The sequence below is a fragment of the Physeter macrocephalus genome, chromosome 2 (assembly GCF_002837175.3).
Source record: "Physeter macrocephalus isolate SW-GA chromosome 2, ASM283717v5, whole genome shotgun sequence".
In the NCBI taxonomy this organism is placed as follows: Eukaryota; Metazoa; Chordata; class Mammalia; order Artiodactyla; family Physeteridae; genus Physeter; species Physeter macrocephalus.
Window position 1 is genome coordinate 23,999,885 of NC_041215.1, and position 14,727 is coordinate 24,014,611.

A 14,727-nucleotide genomic window follows, 5' to 3' on the forward strand; every position below is an offset into this window, starting at 1 on the left:
TTTCTAGAACTTTTCCTGTAAGATTTGGACGTTAGAGTTTTCGTACTGTTTTCAAGCTTTGTAAAAATTGCCCTAAAAAAAATCTGGGCCCACAATTCAACAATAAAAAGACAAATAATCCAATATAAAAATACGCATAGGAGCTGAAATTTATCCAATGTGATATATTCATACAATGGAATATTATTTGGCAACAGGAAGGAATGAAATACTGATACGTGCTACAACAGGACAGATCTTGAAAGCATTATGCTAAGTCAAAGAAGCCAAACCCTAAAGGTCATATACTGTATAAGTGCATTTATATGAAATGTCCAGAATAGGCAAATTTATAGAGATAGAAAAGTAGACTGTTGGTTACCTCTGGCTGGAGAATGAAGAGTGACTGCAAATAGGTACTGTGGGGTTTTATAGGGGGGTGATGAAGATTCTTCTAAACTTAAATGATGATGATGGTTGAATGACCTGCACATGCTAAAGACAAATGAATCCTAGCCTTAAATGGGTGAATTTTATGGTATGTGAATTATAGCTCAATAAAGATGTTTTTAAAATCTAGGCCTATGGGTCCAGGGTAAATTTTTATTTTCAACTATTGAATTGATCTCTTGTTCAAGATTCTGTTGATTCTTGAGTTTTATGGAAAGATTTTTTAAATTTTAGGACATTGATCATTTTACCTGTTTTAAAATTTATTGCTGTAAAGTTGCTCACAATTAAGTAGTCCTATTATTTTAAATCTCTGTTGTATCCTTAGTTATGGAGGCTTTTTTATTCCTAAGCTTATTGATATATGTCTCCTCTGTTTTTCATTAATCTAAGCAGGTATTGTTTTATTGATCCTATATTGATGTTTTGTTATACTTTATTAGACTTTGATTTTATCTTTATTAATTCTTTTACTCTACTTGTTTATTGCTGTTAGACTTTGTCTATCTTCTTTGCTTGGAGGCTTTGCACATTAATTTTCCAATTTTCTTCATTTCCAGAATATGCACTAAAATTATGAATTTCTCTCTATGTACCCCTTTAGTTCTTTTCATCTTACAAGTGTTGATACATAGTGTTTTAAGACATCAAATTCTAATTTTTTCTAATTCCTTTATATTTAATTATTGATCCATGGGTTTTATAACTGTGTATTTTTTTCATTTTTACTAAGAAAAAAATTCAATGTATAGAAAAATTAAAAGACCACGGCAAAGAAACACTCATCTATCTACAACTTGGCATCAATAAATATTAGTATTTTTGTTTCATATATATTTTTTCCAAAGTGAGTGGTAAACACAATGATACTTCACCCTGAATACTTCAGCATGTGCCTTTTAAAAATAAGGACCACTTCCTTTATAGCCACAATATCATTTTCACCCTTAGGAAAAGTAATAAAATTTCTCTTATCCTATCCAGTAGCAGCCTTAATTGAATTTCTCCAATTGTTTCCAAAGTGTCTTTTATATCTTTTATTTTGGACCAAGATCTAACCCCATTAATTTCATTTAGTTATGTCATGTCTCGTTTAATCTGTTTTTAGTGCCTATACTTTCTTCTACCCAGACACTGACTTTTTGAAGTGCTGCAGAGCACCTTGTATTCTGCATATGCCTCATTGTTTCCTTGTGGTACTATTTATCTGATCCTTTATCTTCCATACTTCTTATAAGCTGGAAATTATGTCAAAGGCCTTGCTTAGGTTCAGGTTAAACATGGTTTTTGCAAGAATACTCCATAAGTGACACAACGCACTTCTCACACAGCATCATATAAGTAGAAACGTGTCAGGGGATCTCTCCCTTGTACAATAGAACTTTTCCCTTGGCAATTAAAAAATCAGGAGGTGATATTTGATACTGTATGAGTATTTTCTTTTCCATCAATCTTGTACCTAATGACTTTGGCATCTACTGGTAATTTTAATTTGGATCAGTTACTTCATTGGGGATTACAAATTGGTGATACTTTAAAAAAATTTTTTAACATCTTTACTGGAGTATAATCGCTTCACAATGGTGTGTTAGTTTCTGCTTTATAACAAAGTGAATGAACCAGTTATACATGTACATATGTCCCCATATCTCTTCCTTCTGGCATCTCCCTCCCTCCCACCCTCCCTATCCCACCCCTCTAGGTGGTCACAAAGCACCGAGCCGATCTCCCTATGCTATGCGGCTGCTTCCCACTAGCTATCTGTTTTACGTTTGGTAGTATATATATGTCCATGTTTTTAAACATCTTTATTGGAGTAGAATTGCTTTACAATGGTGTGTTAGTTTCTGCTTTATAACAAAGTGAACCAGTTATACATGTACATATGTCCCCATATCTCTTCCTTCTGGCATCTCCCTCCCTCCCACCCTCCCTATCCCACCCCTCTAGGTGGTCACAAAGCACCGAGCTGATCTCCCTGTGCTATGCGGCTGCTTCCCCCTAGCTAACTTTCTATTCTTTTTGTGAGTGGAAAATGAAGAGGGCACTCCAATTATGAGAAGGCAAGCTGGACTTTCAAGAGTTTGACAAATAGCTGTAGCAGGGAGAGAATCTAACACTCATAAGATATACCTGGGGTTGTTCTGGGAACACGTAACTAGCAGGAGTTCAAATTATTCTTTGTGTGGAAACTCTTTTCTGTTGTAGAAACAGTTTGAGACACATATCTTAAAAAGTTGCGGTCTAGTATCACTGTGGGGCATTGTGGGAAAATCTTTGTCTTCCTTAGGGTGAAACTGTAGTAAAGAACCAGTAGGTTAAGGAAAGGTGGTCTTTAAATTGAAGGAGGTGATGTGTAGCAGAGAGGAATATGTTGAAAAAACTGGGCTAGAGGTCCATGCCATTGTAATTTGAGCAATAAAATGAAGTGTGCCCTGGGATATAAGGAAGCAGATTCTGGAATATAATATAATGTTTACATCTCCATTTTATAAACAAATGCTCATATGTGGATAAGGGATTTGTTCAAGGCCACACAGCTAAAAAGTGCCAGACCCAGAATGTTAGCCCAGGAGCACTGGATCTGTATTTCTATACTCTTAGATTTTGTACCACAGCCCTCAGAGATATGGCTGTCTTCTCTAGATCAGCATCATCACATTTGTCTAATAGCCCTACAGCTACTTGTACCCTCAAACTCTCTAACCTGGTGCTGTCCAATATGGTAGCCACTAGATGCATGGGACTACTGAGCACTTGAAATATGGCTAGTATGATGAAATATGCTGTAATAGTAATATACATATGAGATTTCAAAGATGTAGTACAATAAAAGAATGCAAATCTCTTAGATAATTTTTACATTAATTGCACATTGAAATGATAATGTTTTGGATTTACTGCATTAAGTAAAATTTATTATTAATATTCATTTCATCTATTTATTTTTACATTTTAAAAGCATCTTTATTGGAGTATAATTGCTTTACAATCTTTATTGGAGTTAGTTTCTGGTGTATGACAAAGTGAATCAGCTTGAGTTTATTTTTATGTATGGTGTTAGGAAGTGTTCTAATTTCATTCTTTTACATGTAGCTGTCCAGTTTTCCCATCACCACTTATTGATGAGGCTGTCTTTTCTCCATCGTATATTCTTGCCTCCTTTATCAAAGATAAGGTAACCACATGTGCGTGGGTTTATCTCTGGGCTTTCTATCCTGTTCCATTGATCTATATTTCTGTTTTTGTACCAGTACCATACTGTCTTGATTACTGTAGCTTTGTAGTATAGTCTGAAGTCAGGGAGCCTGATTCCTCCAGCTCCGTTTTTCTTTCTGAAGATTGCTTTGGCTATTCGGGGTCTTTTGTGTTTCCATACAAATTGTGAAATTCTGAGATAAGCCTCCTCTTCTCAATGGGAAAGCACTATAATTCCCCTACCAAAAGAATCCTTTATTTTTTTATTTATTTATTGAAATATAGTTTATTTACTGTTATTTTAGTTTCAAGTGCACTGCAAAGTGATTCATAAACTTATTTTTATTAAGGTTTCATTTACATGCAATAAAATTCACTGAATTTTAGGTGTACAATTTGATGAGTTTTACAAAACATAGTGTTGTAACCACCACAATCATGATATAGAATATTTTCCACATGCCAGCACTTCCCTTTTGTGCCTCTGTATAGTCAAATCCCCTCTCCATCCCCAACCCCAGGCAACACTGATCTTCTTTTTGTCTCTAGATTTTTTTTAGAACCAAATGAAATCAAACAAATGCCAATCACAAAGTATGATATTCTTTCATTTTGCATAATGAAAAGAATGAGATTTATGCATGTTAAGTTTATCAGTAGTTGGTTCCTCTATATTTTTTTTTTTTTTTTTTTTTGCGGTACGCGGGCCTCTCACTATTGTGGCCTCTCCTGTTGCGGAGCACAGGCTCCAGACGCGCAGGCTCAGTGTCCATGGCTCACGGGCCCAGCCGCTCCGCTGCATGTGGGATCCCCCTGGACCGGGGCACGAACTCGTGTCCCCTGCGTCAGCAGGCGGACTCTCAAGCACTGTGCCACCAGCGAAGCCCCTAGTTGGTTACTCTTGATTGCTGGGTGGTATTTCATGGTATGGATGGATCTACCAGAGGTTGCTTATCTATTTACAAGTTGATGGAAATTTGTTTTTTTTCCAGTTTGGGAATATTATTAATAAAGCTGCTATAAACATATACGTGCAAGTCTTTATGTCAACACGTTTTCACTTCTCTTGGGTAAATACCCAGGAGTAGAATTGCTGGATGGTCTTTTTAAGTGTATGGTTAACTTTTTGAGAAACTGCCAATTGGCTTTCCAAACTCGCTGTACCTTCTGCATTTCCACCAGCAATGTATGAGAAATTAAGTTGTTCTACAGCCTTGCCAACACTTGATATTGTTAGTCTTTTTAACTTTGTTGATTCTAGTAGGTGTGAGTAAAACTAATAGAGATTTTAATTTGCTTTTTTCAATGACTAATAATGATGAGCATCTTTTCATGCAATGATTTATCATTGTTATATCTTCTTGGATAAGAATGTATTTAAACCTTTTTCTCATTTTAATTGGGTTGTTTTAAGTTGTAAGATTACTCGTAGAAGAATATTTTAACTTCTATATGTATATGAGTTGTTTCTTTGTTACTAATTTAAATTTTATTGAACATGGTCTGAGAAAATGTTCTATATGAAGCTTGTGAGCTAGAAATCTTTGGTCTATTGACATTGCTTACTGGAAGGGAAACATATCTCTTCCCTCTCAGAAACCTTGTCCTACACCAATATTTCTTGAATTTTACAGTAGACGACCCCTCTGAATGGACCGTAAGTTGAGAAATACTTTGCAGAATAAGGCATTTGATCTTTCATTGATTCATTACTTGATTTAGCACACACTGAATACCTTTCATGCCCCGATCTTTACTTAGGTGCTGGGACACCCTGGATGTTGTATTGTAAACAAACAATAGATAATTAAGTTTTTCTCTACCCTTTATCAACTCTCTCATTAGCCTTCCTACTTGTTCTTTTGGGTTCTCTATGGAGACAATCATATCAGGAGACTGCTTAGCATATCACTCCCTCCTTTTAAATTTAATTTTATATTTTATTTGTTTTTGGCTGTGTTGGGTCTTTGTTGCTGCGCGCGGGCTTTAGTTGTGGCGAGAGGGGTCTGCTCTTCATTGCGGTGCATGGGCTTCTCGTTGTGGTGGCTTCTCTTGTTGCGGAGCTCGGGCTCTAGGCACGCACGCTCAGTAGTTGTGGTGCACGGGCTTAGCTGCTCCGCGGCATGTGGGATCTTCCCGGACCAGGGATTGAACCCGTGTCCCCTGCATTGGCAGGCGGATTCTTAACTACTGCACCACCAGGGAAGTCCCACTCCTTCCTTTTTTTTTTTTTTTTTTTTTGCTGTTCGCGGGCCTCTCGCTGCTGTGGCCTCTCCCGTTGCGGAGCACAGGCTCCGGACGCGCAGGCTCAGCGGCCATGGCTCACGGGCCCAGCCGCTCGGCGGCATGTGGGATCCTCCCGGACCGGGGCACGAACTCGTGTCCCCTGCATCGGCAGGCGGACTCTCAACCACTGCGCCACCAGGGAAGCCCCCTCCTTTTTGAAATACCTTCTATACTAGGTTCCTGGGGGAGTCCACTCTCCTGGTTTACCTTCTCTCCCTTTGGTTGCCACTTGGGGTGGTCTCCTTTTTTGGTTCCTCTTCATCCTCTTGACTTTTTAAAGTTGGCATGCCTTTCAGGATTTAATCCTAGAACGTCTTCTCTTTTCTAACTACTCTCAGCCTTAACGACCTACCCAATCCAATACTGAACCCTGGGTTCTTCCACCAAAATTTACTCTAACCATAGTCTTTCCCATTTCAATTAATATCAACTTTTTGCCTCTAAAGTCCAAACACTTGGAGTTATTTTTATTCCTTCCTTGATTTCCAAACCCCCTCTCCTGAGCAAATACTGTTGGCTCTAAATTCAAAACCATCCCAAACTGCCACCAGTTCTCATTATTCTTCTTGCTAGGGTCCCGTCCAAGTCATCCTCTCTTACCTGGATTCTGGCCAGTAGCCTAATAACATATGTCCCCCGTTCCTTCCTCTTTTTCTCCTATAATTAATTTGCAATATGGTAGCCAGAATGATTCCTTAAACAAAAGTCAGATTATGAAGTTCCTCTGCTCAAGATCCTCTGCCTCCCTGCCCCTCCCACACCTCTTAGAGTAAAAGCCAGTCCTTAAACTGGGCTAAGTCCCACCCAATGATCTGCCCTCTCAGACTACCCCATTAACCCTCTGTTCCATCCCTCGGTTCCATCCCTTTGCCTCACTGCTGTTCTTAGGCCTCACCCAGGCACACTTACCTCTAAGGGCCACTGCACCTGCTCTTTCTGCTTCCTGGGACCATCTTCCCTCAGATACCTGCATGACTTACCTGCTTCCTCCCCTCCTTTATTTACTCACACGTAGCACTTTCAGTGGGATCATCACTGAGAATTCTGTTTATACTTGAATATCACCCCGCCCTCCCTGCTTTATTTTTCTCCATAGCACTGATTACTTTCTAACGGAAAATATTATTTCCTTATTCTTTTCTAATGTCTGTCTTCCCCTCCAGAATGTAAGTTCCACATGGTCAAAATGTTTTATTCTGATTTTTTACTCATATTTATTTTCCCGCACTGACACATAGTATAAGCACTCAATAAATGATTGAGAAGTAAATAATTGAGAGAACTGGGCAGGATATATTTTGAAGAACCAAGGACATGATGAATTAGAGCTGGGGCCATCAATTTCGCCTATCACTTACTTGGTCCCGATGCAATGCCTCCCTCCCCACCAGCAACTTGGGGGAAAAAAGCACTGCAGAACACAGCAGGAAGGTTGCTTGCATCCCAGGGTCTGACTCTCCGCTCAACTCTTATCTCCGTGGACAACACCAATTTCCTGGACACTGTTCCTTAAATTATTCACCAGCATGACATTTCATTCTGGTGGAGAGGAGGACCTTTTTGGAAATATTTATTTCTTGGTACCATTTTGATCAATCTTTTAACAAAATCTTTAAAATTAACAAACACATTAAACAAATTGACAATGAAAAATCACAAACTTTTAAATCTTAATAAAAACATCTTAAAATCGGATCCATAGCTGTCCTTGACATATATGATTTACTTACTGGGGAGAGGAACCCTTGAACTTCATTTTACCTCACCTGTCAAGCCACAGTGCTGTAAATGATTTTAATTCTGAGCTGTAAATCGAAACTCCAAACCATTGGTACTCATGGAGTGCCCATGATTGCATAATGCTGTTGTAAGTACCGCTGGGCTGTAAAATAAATAGAGGACACAGTCTCTGGCTAGATAAGTTGGGGCTTACTGTGACTTGCCCACATTTCTCAACTATAGCATAAAGTAAAAGAAAGACTGGAGCACTAATTTGAAGCTCTATTCAATTTTCACAGTAAAGTATACTTACTTTTGCCTAGCTCTTATACCTATCTGAATAAATGGCTTAACATTTTTCTTCCACTTTTCAACTGGTGATTGGTTTATCCAGCAAATTATTTCCCTAACAAATACTGTCATTCAGGATAATTGAACTTTTCCAGCACTTAAGAAGAATGTACAAAAGCAGGCATAATCCCATTGGTTGTATACTTTATGCTTTAAGATTTATGTATATCTAGGACTGCTGTTATTTTTATTAAAAAAGAAAAAAACTTTTGCCATAAACCTCAAAAGCCTATGACCAGTCGAAATATGGCATATTAAAGTAAAAGTATACTACGGAAAGGAGCACCTTATTTCCTCTTTAGAAGAAAATGTGTTAGTTGGAAAAAAATATCAGTTTTAGAAGTCATGATTTTCTCATAAAGTAACATTTCTTTAAGAAGAGCATTTCCACAAGAATATGGGGGGAAATAAGAGAATTCTTTAAACTGAGGCTGGGGCTAAACTGAGTGCGGCATTTTCTTGCCCAAATCAGGTTTTCCTTTTATCTCTCAAAATGCCAACAGGAGGCAAAGGGCCCAGCTTCATCGCGAATTACACGCCGATTCTCCCTCCATCAACTTGATCCCCAAAGGTACTCGGGAACCAACTTCTGACTCCAGACAAACGACTGTTAGTTCCAGCTCTTACCTGCCAATTACAATACTGTACTTTGCATATCCGTGCCAGTCCCTGGATCAGCCTGATGATAAGATTACAGGACCTGTTTGTTCAGTTCATTAGCAGAAATTCGTTCCACCCAGACAGAGCAAGCAGCGGTTTGGGGTGCGGGTAAAGGGAGGGATATGCCAGGGGCCTGCCGGGATGGATTGATTTTTCTTACTGGGAACCGGGAAAGGAAAGCACTATTTCTCTTTCGGGATCCCCATTTCCACTTCCAGTTCCTCTGTTTGGGGCGGACAATAGAAGCCTCACAGGCCCCCCTCTCCCCGCGCGGGTCCCTGTCGCCCGCTCCTCCCCTCCCCTCACCCACCGGCTTCCCCAACTCCGGCTCCAGGCAGAGATTTGTCAGAACCGTTCGGTTGAGACTGATTATGATTGCAGCAGATGGGCCGGATTTGACAGCCTGATCCTAAGCAGCTTCTGATGGGGGGGCCGCGGAGGGGCGGGGAGGGGGAGAAAGTGGGGGGCGGGAATCTGTGGGACGGAGCCGCCTGCTAGGAGCGCACCGCGCGGCCCCGCCAGGCGCGACGGGGCAGCTGTTTAACGCGCGCCTCCGGGAGGGAAGTGGCACGCGGGCCCGAGGGGCCTCCCGGAAGGCCGGGGAAACGTCCATTGCCGAGAGGGCACCGAGACACCGGGAGGCAGGCGCAGGAAGACCGGCGCAACACAACAAAGCGGAAGAGCGCGCGGAGGACGCTCGGCTGCCGGGCGCTGGTGGGCGGCGGGGCGCGCGTGGCCCCGGCCGCCTCCGCCAGCCCCGGACATGGCAAGTTGGTCAACTCCAAGCTCCGCGGCCAGCGCCTTGCTGCCCCCGAAGTGACAGCACTGCAGGGTCTGCCCACCCCGACCCCAACCCGCTGCAAAATGCTCCACCACCGGCCAGGTAAGGAGACGCCAGCCCGCTCCCCTCCCGGGCGCGCCGCCCGCGCTCACTAGCCTGACCCTTCGGCCCCTTTGCTCGCACTAGTCCGCGCGGACTCCCTGCTTCTGTGCCTCCCTGTGGTCTCCTCGGTCCACCTCTGCCCTCTACCGCCCTCCTTCACCGTCGCCCTTCTTTTTCCACCTTACCGGATCCCAACAGCAGGGGGAGAAGTTCGGCGAGGTGGCACGAGGTCACGGGCTCTCTTCCGCAAGCGCCTGCACCTGGCCCCGCTCCGCAGGCGGTGGGTGGGAGCCGGCTGTGTGTGCTTTCCTCCCCCTTCCCGCTCCCACGCAGTCCGAGCCCCGCACAACACGCGCGCGCGCGCGCGCACACACACACACACACACACACACACTCCCTCCCTCCCTCCCTCCCACCCGTGGGGCCTCGCTTTTGCGCTGGAAGCGCAAATGAAAACAAGCACACGTGCAGACACAGTTCCACGTTGGCGTCCTCCAGAGACTCCTGAAGGGGGAAGGGGTGGCAGGGGAAGGCGCGGATCTTGACAACTCCGACGCGCCCAAGCACAGCACCAGTGCCCCTTCTGCCCCTTGGCGTTGACTTCTGTGTCCCGGGGCCAGCAGAGCCAGGCGCCTCCAAGGGCGCCCGGGAGGCTGCTGTGCTTGGCACGGGCAATGTTGTGCCGCCGGAAACCCTTCGTCCCCCAACCCCCGGGGGCCAGCGGCCTGGGCCACTTTCTGGCCCCTGGGGCCTGCCTTCATCCCCACCCCCTCCCCAGGCCCGTCACCAGTGGGTCCCTGACCTTGTCTACCCGTCTCAGGGCGTCTGGCCCTGGCAGCCCCTCACTGGCTGCTGTCGCCCCAGCTCGCCAGGAGCTACTGGTGTGTGCCCTGTTGCTACTGGCAACTGCCTGTGCCGAAAGCTCAGCCCCTACCGCAGCTTAATGCTGATTGATGGGCAGAAATGCGATATTTTCTGGAGCTCAGCGGCCACGCTGGGACAGGGGCCCTCCCCGCCGCTGGAGCCGTGCAGACCGCCTGCCACCCTTCCCAACTCTAGGCCCCGCCCCGCCCCAGCCCACCCCTTAGTAAAAAGGGGCTCTTAGGATAGCCTCATCCCCTAGGCGTGGGTTTGGTGCCTGCATTTGCTTTCCTGCCAGCAGTCTCCCCCGAGTGAGTTTCCCGTCTTACTCTCAAGGATTCTATTGCGATGGATAAACGAGGCCGCTGTTTCTGGACGCGATCATCTTCCTTTCTCCTGTCAGCTCACACACCGCATCCTACACATCGTTACTTAAAATAGATCACTTCTTTAATGACCAGAACTGCTCCTGCAAGTGCTCAGGAAAGCATTTTCCAAAAATAATTCATTTCCTATCAGTACCTCTTCCTCAGCGACTCCTCTCCTCCCACTGCACTGCCTCTTCCCTTCTCCCGCAGAGAGAGTCCTTTCCAACCCAGAAAGACGCAATCTGGGGAATAAGCCTGAGCCTTGGGATGCTCAGTGCTGGGATAGATAACCTTTAGCACTTCTGTGTTTTCGCATATTAACCCCCCAAACTCATTACCCCCTCCCCTTTTCTGGGATGGCAAACTCCTCCTCTAAGCTATTGTGAACTAATAGAAACTTTTCCGGGCTTATAGCAATTCCTGTCCCCATCTGTACCCCTTCTCTTCCTCCCCAATACTGAGGGCAGAGGGCCAGATTTTATTATCAATGAAATTATCTTTAAAATAAGTTTTTGTTCTGCAGTATTTTTCTGAGCACCCCAGTATTTTGAGCAGAGTATTTTCACTCTCTAAATTGTCATGCCTAGCTTCGTTTTGCCTGTGGACATTCATTTGGAAAACGATGTGACGTTTTAAAGTCATTCATTTGTTCATGCCAACAAAACTTTCTTGTGAGGCTCTCCAGTGTTGGACACCAACCAAGGCCCTGAGTTGGGAATGGAGCAGAGACAGAGCCCAAATGGCTATCATCATTCTAAAGCCTCCGTTATAGCTGGATTGTGGTTACTGCCATGACGCTTAATATTATAACAGCACACTACATTTGACCAGGACTTTACGGTTTACAAAAGGCTTTCGCAGGCTTTATCTGCTTTAATCCCAGCAGCAGGAATTTTTAATAGCAGGGATTCCACCAAAAGGCCCAGTAAGGCTCATCAATCCTGCTTAAGCAAAAAGAAAAAGAACCTTGCAAATGATCCCAACAGCTGATGGAGCTGTAAAACACAGAATAAACAATTCAGAAGACGCTTATGAAGCTTAGTTAGCGGAATGCAGCTTGGGGAAGATAAGTGAAATGCATGGAACATGCACAGTACCAGAAAGGCATCCTGGGAAGAAACTCCATCCTGAGAGGGCTGGCAGCTGGAGGTGGAGGCTTTCCGGGGCTCTGGACTATTGCCTTATCCCAGGATCTAAAATGGGATGAAAGTGTTAGTGCAAAGTTGCTGGGAGAGTAGCAAATTAAGCAAAATGAGTAGGCAAGACGTTACTTTCTTTAGCTACAAGGCATTCTTGAGATATCCGCAAGTTTCTGGTATATATTTACTTTAGAAATGAAGCAATTTTCTGTACTTAGAGCATAAAACACAAGTTTTTGTGCCTTGTCTGAGCCATATGAAGACAATCAGGGTTTTGGTCATTTTTCACCCACTGCTTTGAAAACTGGGGTTGTCTATGAAAACAGATGGATAAATAGAAATTTTTCTTTGTTATCATTTATAGGGAAAGTGTACAGAAGGCCTTCATGTAGATTTGTTCCTTTTCTCTTACCCTTCAACATGGAGGGCAGCTGTCTCTCACGTCTCAGCTGTGAATATCATTCGTGACTCTCCTCCAGAAACGATGTCTAAAATGCCAACTGATAGATAGAAAATTTGGTTGGCATTTCAGACATCATGCGAGGCTCTTGATTGTCATTTTGAAAAGTTTTATTCAGAGAAGGTTTACAAGCAAGATGGTATATCATAAGGAGCTGATTATGGCCAGAGGCTGGCTGTGGGTACCACTAGATAACAGATAAGCCAAGAAAATAATCACAGAGTAAGGTCTGTTGTTAGGAAAGAATGGAGATACCCAAGGAAGCTTTTTCTTATTTAGTAACGTGAGGCCCTGTGGAAACCTTTAGATGTGTTGGTGTTTTGGTTTTCGGTTTTTTGGTTTTGGGTATTTTTTTGCTGGAGAATCTGGTTTTTCAATCCTGTTACTCTTATTTGGCATTCCCATGTATTATTTTCATTCTTAGACATTATAACGTTTTGACTAGAGCTGAACTTACGTGTTTAGGTTGATTGTCAATGAAAAACGTATTATATATATGTATTTTATTTATATATATATATATGTATTTTTTGGGGGGGGGGGAATTCGATTGGACCTAGTGGACCCTGCTCTGACAGGGGACTTCTGCAGCTTCTGCTGGATCCCTGAGGTTTTCAAATGAAGTTTAGAGAGAGGTGTGGTTGATTCCAACCCTAGTCATCCTCCTCTGATTTTCTTATTTAACGTGAGAGACATGAACAGAGGAAAGTTGTGGACACTTGGATGATGGCTAACGTCACCCTGGTTCAGGGGGGTCGGTCTCCCCCCGCCCCGACTCTCTAATCTGAGGCCCCGTTATTTATCTGTTCAATACATATTTGTTGAGGAGCATTTTTAGAGACCAGGCCCTGCGTTCCAAGCCTCCTTGCTTTTTCTGCAGAGCTGTGCCATTTCATCTGCTCCATTAGCTGTGTTCCTTTCAAATATCTGATAGTTTTGCCCTTTGGGCTTTCTGTAGGTGTGGTTTAAAGGACACAGAATGGGGGTGGTTGAGAGGATTTCTTGCTGCAGTGAAGTCCTACGGCACTGCTGCCTCTGACCAAGATGGCTTCCTCAATCTTACTCTCTTCCAGCCTTCTTTCTCCCAGTAACTCTGTTCATGTGTCTCCCCCTGCTCCGTCTTCTTAGATGGCAGTGGGTTAAGTAAACAGTCCCTGTGAATTTGTTGCTCAGCTCAGAGAGCATGGCTGTTTCATGTTACTTGATACGAACTTAACCGACAAAATGCGTTAAGGAGGAGTGCTGGTACCCAGGTTCTCAGGCTCTGCGGCAGCTAGGGAGAGTTGAAAGGGAGGAAAGCAGATGGATCTCAGCGTATGTTGTGTCGTGTTGTGCTGTGTTGTGTTGTGCTGTGTTGAAAGATGTCCAAAATAGGTCATGGCACTTACTGCTGTAGGTAAGACTATGGCCTCTAAATGGATCGTGAACTCAGAGTGTTACTAAAACTGCAAGTTACCTGGCAGGTGGCTAAGAGTTTAAACCCGGGAGTCTCGTCGACCTGGACTCAGATCCTGATACCATCGACGTATTTTGAGGCAAAGTTATTAATGTCTATAACTAACCTCGATTTGGTTTCCTTGTTAATAAAACAGAAAACAATGTGCATGTATAAGGTGTAAAGTATAAAATCTAACATATTTCGAGGGCTTAGGACAGTACCGAATGCTCAAGGAGATTAGCATATGCTCTCTTCTGTGGTCCTCTCATGTTATTTTCCATTTGGTTGGGACCTAGTAAGACTGCCTTTTTCACATCCATCTCATCTTTGAACCAGCTCCCAGTACGCCACAGAGAACAGCCATTATAGGGAAGTTACAGTTTAAAGCCATTACAGCTACTTTCTGAAGGAGCACGTGCCTTCCACCGGTATGATGGGAGATGACACCTCTTTCTCTCTTTGAGATGCAAACGGTTTAGTCTCTAAGGTAAACCTAGAACCTTTCAGTTAACATTCAGTTCATCCACTGCCTGTGAAAGGCACCCTGTTTCACACAGTGCAGAGATGCAGAGATGAAAAACACAGTTTTCTCTGCTTTCAAGGTGGAAGAGAGGAGGTGTTGATATGATAAGAAAAAAACCAGCATAATAATAAGGAACGTCATCATAATAAAGACAGCTGTCACTTATTAAGCCCTGGTGTCTGTCAGACACATATTTTATTGAAGGCCGCAGCAGTCTTGAGATCTGTGAGAGAGATGTTATTTCTCCATTATACAGGTATGATATTATAAAGGTAAACTTAAGTTTCATAGCGGTGTTATTAACAAAATCCTATTGTTTGCAAAGGAGAGAGTTATCCTTACCAGAGAAGCCTACCTCAGGTGGTTTGAATGAGTTGTTTGGAAATATTGATAGTGTTTTATTTAATAACTA

The 14,727-nt window shown here is 43.3% G+C and overlaps 1 protein-coding gene across 8 annotated transcripts in view; it reads left to right on the plus strand.

Moving 5' to 3' along the window:
- The window catches only part of NCKAP5 (NCK associated protein 5), a 1,103,171-nt gene that overhangs the window by 432,392 nt on the left and 656,052 nt on the right, over positions 1-14,727 (plus strand). Inside the window, exon 1 of one of the 8 annotated variants that reach the window (XM_055087132.1) lies at positions 9,102-9,526. The exons of the other annotated variants lie outside the window; for them this stretch is intronic. The gene's annotated coding sequence lies outside the window, so the exon portion shown is untranslated. Of the gene's footprint in view, positions 1-9,101; positions 9,527-14,727 lie in introns of those variants that run through there. 8 annotated transcript variants of the gene reach the window in all.